The sequence below is a fragment of the Neoarius graeffei genome, chromosome 24 (assembly GCF_027579695.1).
Source record: "Neoarius graeffei isolate fNeoGra1 chromosome 24, fNeoGra1.pri, whole genome shotgun sequence".
Lineage (NCBI taxonomy): Eukaryota > Metazoa > Chordata > Actinopteri > Siluriformes > Ariidae > Neoarius > Neoarius graeffei.
In genome coordinates this window covers 28,806,789-28,814,014 of record NC_083592.1, presented here as the reverse complement: position 1 = coordinate 28,814,014, position 7,226 = coordinate 28,806,789, and the positions used below count along the sequence as shown (strand labels likewise).

General features: G+C 42.5%; 1 protein-coding gene across 1 annotated transcript in view; it reads left to right on the top strand.

Annotated features, from left to right (window-relative positions):
- Positions 1 to 5,075: 5,075 nt before the first annotated feature.
- lhfpl2b (LHFPL tetraspan subfamily member 2b) overlaps positions 5,076 to 7,226 on the top strand; it is a 41,289-nt gene continuing 39,138 nt past the window's right edge. The window contains exon 1 of the mRNA XM_060906983.1: positions 5,076 to 5,161. The gene's annotated coding sequence lies outside the window, so the exon portion shown is untranslated. The remainder of the gene's footprint in view (positions 5,162 to 7,226) is intronic.

The following is a 7,226-nucleotide window of genomic DNA, read 5'->3' as shown; positions in this document are numbered from 1 at the left end:
TTCCCCCCCCGCTGACGTAAGCGGTTCTTTCCTCTGGCCCAGCAGAGAGCTGGTGCTAGCCTGGAACCGGTTTTTCTGGCCCCAGAGCCAGTTCTTTGTCAGTGGAAACAGAAAACCCGGTTCCAAACTAAGCACTGGCCCCGAACCAGCCCTGGAACTGCTTTGGTGGAAAAGGGGCAATAGTTACCTTGAGGTCCAATAATGAGCCCACAGGGATACATTAGTGTAGACTGTACCTTGGGGGACAGAACTGGACTCCTACTGCACTCCTATTTCCAACAGTGTAGAATGTCAGTGAAAAAAGAGATATTTCTGTATGTCATGAAAGAAAGTAACCTACCAGCTTGGAACATACCAGTCAATTTCCTTAAGCCCGGCACACATGGGCGATTTTCTGTTGCTTGGTCGTGCAAATTTTTGACACAAGCGAAAAATTGCTTCATGTGCAGATATTTGCGACGGTAATTTTTTGTTGCTTGCGACAGATTGCAGGTATCAAACATGCTTGATATTCTGTGACAAAAAAAATCGCCAGTTTCTGACTTTTTGCAGAGATATTGCTGTGTGTGTGTGTCTTTGCGATCACCTCCTGCGATTGGCTAAGCCAATCCCCGTCCGCGAAGTAGTCACGTGATTTCCACGTGACTTGCATCCCCTTCCCCAAATCGCCCACTGGTTGCAGATAACACGCACACGCAGCTACCCAAGAGGGGAAACTTGCGTCCAAAAATCGCAATATGCTTGTGACAAGAAGTCACCCGTGTGTGCTGGGCTTTATAAAACTGCATAACTGTATTTACCACAACAAATATGAATTTAATCTCATTTTTTGTTTACTGCTTAATGTCCATTAAACACATTTTTACATTTAGAAACGTATCTTTTGGACAGCATGGTGGTGAAGTGGGTAGCACTGCTACCTCACAGCTCCCTCGATCGATCCTGGATTACTGCTTAGGTTACTGTGTGGAGTTTTCCATGGTCTTAATGTGTCCATATGGGTTTCATCTGGGTTCTCTGGTTTTCTCCCATCAAGCAACAAACCTTGTCATGAGGTAGTCTGACTACTCTAACTTACTTCGAAGTGTTAATATGATGTGTATTGCGTTCTGCGATGATTATGTACCCAGATAAGCTCCAGATCCACCGCAACCCTGACCAGGATTAAATGCTTCCTGAAGATGAATGAATTGTTACATATTTCCTTTTATTATTTTTGAAAACAACATCGCTTTGCATGGTACTGAATACGACAACTTTGTCCAAAACAAATTACAAGTGAGAAAACAAACAAACAAACAATCGAAGCATTTAAGTGTTAAAGAAGCTCACATTAATACAGGTGCTGCGACTTTCCACCAACTAATCATAAACAAATGCAGGATAGTTTGAGGAAGAACAGACGGCCCTAACTAATCATGAGGGCAAGAATCAGCGCTACAAACTTTAGTCAAAATACAGGGTTAATCAAAATTATGTTAACACTAATGGATTATTTTTCTCCTGAATGCGTGGTGCGCCGTGACCACTGCTGGCGTAACTGGGCCCTACTTTTTTGACACCCCAACAGTGACGTCAGACGTCTACTTACAGATGGTGCAGCAGTATGCCACTGATGAACTTCCACTGCAGATCTGATTGGGTTCTACCATTTAATAATCCAACTGTATAAGTGAAGGACGACTAACGTTCAGTAGAGTGCCATCACAGAAAGAGAGTGTGAGCATTGATTTATCTGGGGGTGGGTTTCCCAAACACATCATAGCACAAAGATCATTGTTAAATGGTAGAGCGACCATCACAATGATTACTCTCTCTCTCCTAGTTAAGATGCTCTTAGTGTTAAGAGGCTTTTGGGAAACCCACCCCTGTTTAGTAGGATTACTGTTGCTAGCGGCACAGTTTTGTTGTTTTTACCTCTGCAGACTTTTTTGGAGGAGATTATGTTTTTACCTCCGTTTGTTTGTTTCTTTGTCCGTTCCCAATGTAACTCAAAAAGTATTGAACAGATTTTGATGAAATTTTTAGGAAAAGTGAGCCATGGGCCAAGGAACAATTGATTAGATTTTGATGTAAATCTGGATATGTATGCAGATCCAGGATTTTTTTTTTTTGTCTGTTCTCAACGTAACTCAAAAAGTAGTGAACGGATTTTGATGAAATTTGGTGTGCAGCTTTAGTATTATTCTAAGTTCAAGTGATTTGATTTTGATGTTGATAGTATGTGGCTCGGCGAAGGTATGCACTCTATCAAGTGCTCTTCTAGTTTGGTTGCTTGTCTGTTCCCAATGTAACTTCAAAAGTAGTGAACCGATTTTGATGAAATTTTGAAGAAAGCTGGGCCATGGGCCAAGGAACAACTGATTAGGTTTTGATGCAAATCTGAAGATTGGTGGATGTATGCACTCTGCCAAGTGCCCTACAGGTTTGCTTCTGCTTTACAGTTTTTCAAACTTCAAAGTATTTTAGATTTTATTCTGCCACATTGTGTTATTTTTATTCTTCTTAATCTTCAGAAACCACTTAATACTAGTGAGTTGGGAGTTTTGTGGGAAGGGTTAAAACACACACGGGCATTGATAAAGATATTTGTTTGGCATACTTGCGACTTGTTTTGGCTAAGTTTCAGTTAAATCCTTGAAACTTATCTTTGCTCGGGCGTCTGCTCTCTGTTTTTCATAAGGCTACCCTGATCAGTAATTTTCCATCACCCACTAAAGCTACCCTGTCACACGCAGACAACTCGGCTTCCTGAAATCATATCTTCCAATCATATCGCTCCACCACACTCCTGAATGTGGATACACACTTACCGGTTACTTTATTAGGAACACCCATCCACCTGCTGTTTTCTGCAGTTATCTAATCAGCCAATCCCTTGACAGCAGCACAATGCATAAAATCATATAGATGCAAATCACGAGCTTCAGTTAATGTTCACTTCAAACATCAGAATGGGAAAAATTGTGATCTCTCTAGAGTTTACACAGAATGGTGTGAAAAACAAAAGACACTGAGTGAGTGACAGTTCTGTGGGTGGAAACGCCTTGTTGGTAAGAGAGGTCAGAGGAAAATGGCCAGTGCCGAGTTTTCCAAAAGCATCGTAGCAGAAAGATCATCATTAAATGGTAGAGCGAGCAGCACAATGAACACTCTCTCCTAGTTAAGATGCTCTTAGCGTTAAGAGGCTTTTGGGAAAACCACCACAGATTAGTTCGAGCTGTCAGGAAGGATATAGTGATTATCCATCCATCCATTATCTGTAGCCACTTATCCTGTTCGACAGGGTCGCAGGCAAGCTGGAGCCTATCCCAGCTGACTACGGGCGAGAGGCGGGGTACACCCCGGACAAGTCGCCAGGTCATCACAGGGCTGACACATAGACACAGACAACCATTTACACTCACATTCACACCTACGGTCAATTTAGAGTCACCAGTTAACCTAACCTGCATGTCTTTGGACTGTGGGGGAAACCGGAGCACCCGGAGGAAACCCACGTGGACACGGGGAGAACATGCAAACTCCGCACAGAAAGGCCCTCGCCAGCCACGGGGCTCGAACCCGGACCTTCTTGCTGTGAGGCGACAGCGCTAACCACTACACCACTGTGCTGCCCGGATATATATCTCATCTCATCTCATTATCTCTAGCCGCTTTATCCTTCTACAGGGTCGCAGGCAAGCTGGAGCCTATCCCAGCTGACTATGGGCGAAAGGCGGGGTACACCCTGGACAAGTCGCCAGATCATCACAGGGCTGACACATAGACACAGACAACCATTCACACTCACATTCACACCTACGGTCAATTTAGAGTCACCAGTTAACCTAACCTGCATGTCTTTGGACTGTGGGGGAAACCGGAGCACCCGGAGGAAACCCACGCGGACACGGGGAGAACATGCAAACTCCACACAGAAAGGCCCTCGCCGGCCACGGGGCTCGAACCCGGACCTTCTTGCTGTGAGGCGACAGCGCTAACCACTACACCACCGTGCCGCCCCGGATATTTTATATATATATATATATCACTCTTTACAACTGTAGTGAGCAGAAAAGCATCTCAGCATGCAACAGCAGAAGATCACACTGGGTTCCACTCATGCAGCCAAGAACAGGAATCTTAGAATCGAGAACAAGTTCCTATTAAAGTGGCTGGTGAGTGTATTCTCATGTTTATCTTTCAATAAACTGAGGAATATCTCTGAACAGCTGTGTCTGAGTCAGTGTCTGTCGCTCCCGGATCCGTGAGGCAGAATCTCCTCGGTGGGAGAGGACGATATTTCTAGATCACTCAAACTTTGTTAATTCAACTTTCTTCAGTACAGACAAATGAAAATCTATCAGTCACCATGACAACAGGCTACTCCAGGTTTCCAGGTTTGATCCAGAGCTTGGGTGAAATTGCTTTGTGGTGTGAATGAGTGTGTATGGTGTGTGAGCATCTCATGCAGGGTCTTATTCTGCCTCAAGCTAGGTGTTCCTGGGATGGGCTCCGAATCCACTGCAACCCTGACCAGGATAAAATCTTTACTGAAGAATGAATGAAGGAATGAATCACTCACACACACACACACACACACACACACACACACACACACACACACTGTGGTTTTCGAAATATGGTTGTACTCTTATTCCAATAAAGCACATTGAGTTTAACTGTGTCTGTGAGAGAGAAAGAAAAGCAAATGAAAGAGAGCGAGATTGAGGAGAAAGACATCAAGACAACATAAAGACAGAAAAGGAGAGAGGAAGAATAGAAAAAAAGAGATGATGACTGTAATAAAAGGTTAAAACAGAAGAAAAATAGGGGGAGAAATCTAAATAGAAAGATGAGGAAAAGTGATAAAAGAGCAAATTAAAAGTGGGAGAGAATATATAGAGAAAGAAACCAAAACAGAAAAGAGACAAATGAAAGAGTGAGACTGAGAACAAGAAGAAAAAAGTGGGAAGAAGGAGAAAAAAATTGAAGGGTGGGAAGGAGGACAAAAGAGATGGAAAAAGAGAACGGGCAGATGAAAGTGTGTGTGAGTGAGAGAGAGAGAGAGAGAGAGAGAGAGAGAGGAAGATCCTGTTGAAGACTTCCTGAATGGGCCACAATGCCGGAGTGCAGAGGAACAACAGCAGGAGAAGAATGAGATTTGAGCAGCACTCAGGTCAGCTTTAACTTCTACACAACTCAGCAACATTCCTCCATTTTCATTCACTCCACACTGCACACACACACACACACACAGCTCGCGTTTCCTTTCCTTTCTGCATGATTCCAGGTCGTAAAATCACAGGAGCCGCCACACAAAGCAGCAGTTGAGCGTTTCTCTCCGGGATCCGTTAGATTTTCCGGATCCCGCGGAGGTGAAGCGCGGAGGAGCTGCTGCTGGAGCGAGGGCTTTAAACCCAGCCGCATTCGGGTCGGACACACACACTAATCTGCTGGAGGACAGGAGAGGAGAGCAGAGGAGAGGAGAGGAGAGCAGAGGAGAGGACAGGAGAGGAGAGGACAGGACAGGACAGGAGAGCAGAGCAGAGGAGAGGAGAGGAGAGGACAGGAGAGGAGAGGACAGGACAGGACAGGACAGGACAGGAGAGCAGAGGAGAGGAGAGGAGAGGACGGTGGGAGTTGATTGAAGATGAAGTAAGGAAGGGACGGGGATTAAAAAGCCTGAGGATTCCCACTGAACAAAACATGAAGTTCTGTTGGACCTTTTGGATCAAAATATAAACATATAAATTCTACACAGAGAGAGAGTCTGAATCTGTAACTTTACTTCTGTTCTTCTGTTCACGGACACATAAAAATAATATTATAAAATACTAAATACCGTACTAAATAGTGTTCATCCTCTTTCAGTGAAATAGTGTAGTATGAAACCTACCGTACTAAATAGTGTTCATCCTCTTTCAGTGAAATAGTGTCGTATGAAACCTACCGTACTATAGTGTAGTATGAAACCTACCGTACTAAATAGTGTTCATCCTTCTTCAGTGAAATAGTGTAGTATGAATCCTACCATTTTATAGTGTAGTATGAAACCTACCGTACTATAGTGTAGCATGAAACCTACCGTACTAAATAGTGTTCATCCTCTTTCAGTGAAATAGTGTAGTATGAAACCTACCGTACTATAGTGTAGCATGAAACCTACCGTACTAAATAATGTTCATCCTCCTTCAGTGAAATAGTGTAATATGAATCCTACCATTTTATAGTGTAGTATGAAACCTACCGTACTATAGTGTAGTATGAAACCTACCATACTAAATAGTGTTCATCCTCTTTCAGTGAAATAGTGTCGTATGAAACCTACCGTACTAAATAGTGTTCATCCTCTTTCAGTGAAATAGTGTCGTATGAAACCTACCATACTAAATAGTGTTCATCCTCCTTCAGTGAAATAGTGTAGTATGAAACCTACCGTACTATAGTGTAGCATGAAACCTACCATACTATAGTGTAGTATGAAACCTACCGTACTAAATAGTGTTCATCCTTCTTCAGTGAAATAGTGTAATATGAATCCTACCATTTTATAGTGTAGTATGAAACCTACCGTACTATAGTGTAGTATGAAACCTACCGTACTAAATAGTGTTCATCCTCTTTCAGTGAAATAGTGTAGTATGAAACCTACCGTACTATAGTGTAGTATGAAACCTACCGTACTAAATAGTGTTCATCCTCTTTCAGTGAAATAGTGTAGTATGAAACCTACCGTACTATAGTGTAGCATGAAACCTACCGTACTATAGTGTAGCATGAAACCTACCGTACTAAATAATGTTCATCCTCTTTCAGTGAAACAGTGTAGCATGAAACCTACCGTACTATAGTGTAGTATGAAACCTACCGTACTAAATAGTGTTCATCCTTCTTCAGTGAAATAGTGTAATATGAATCCTACCATTTTATAATGTAGTATGAAACCTACCGTACTATAGTGTAGCATGAAACCTACCGTACTAAATAGTGTTCATCCTCTTTCAGTGAAATAGTGTAGTATGAAACCTACCGTACTATAGTGTAGTATGAAACCTACCGTACTAAATAGTGTTCATCCTCTTTCAGTGAAATAGTGTAGTATGAAACCTACCATACTAAATAATGTTCATCCTCTTTCAGTGAAACAGTGTAGCATGAAACCTACCGTACTATAGTGTAGTATGAAACCTACCGTACTAAATAGTGTTCATCCTTCTTCAGTGAAATAGTGTAATATGAAT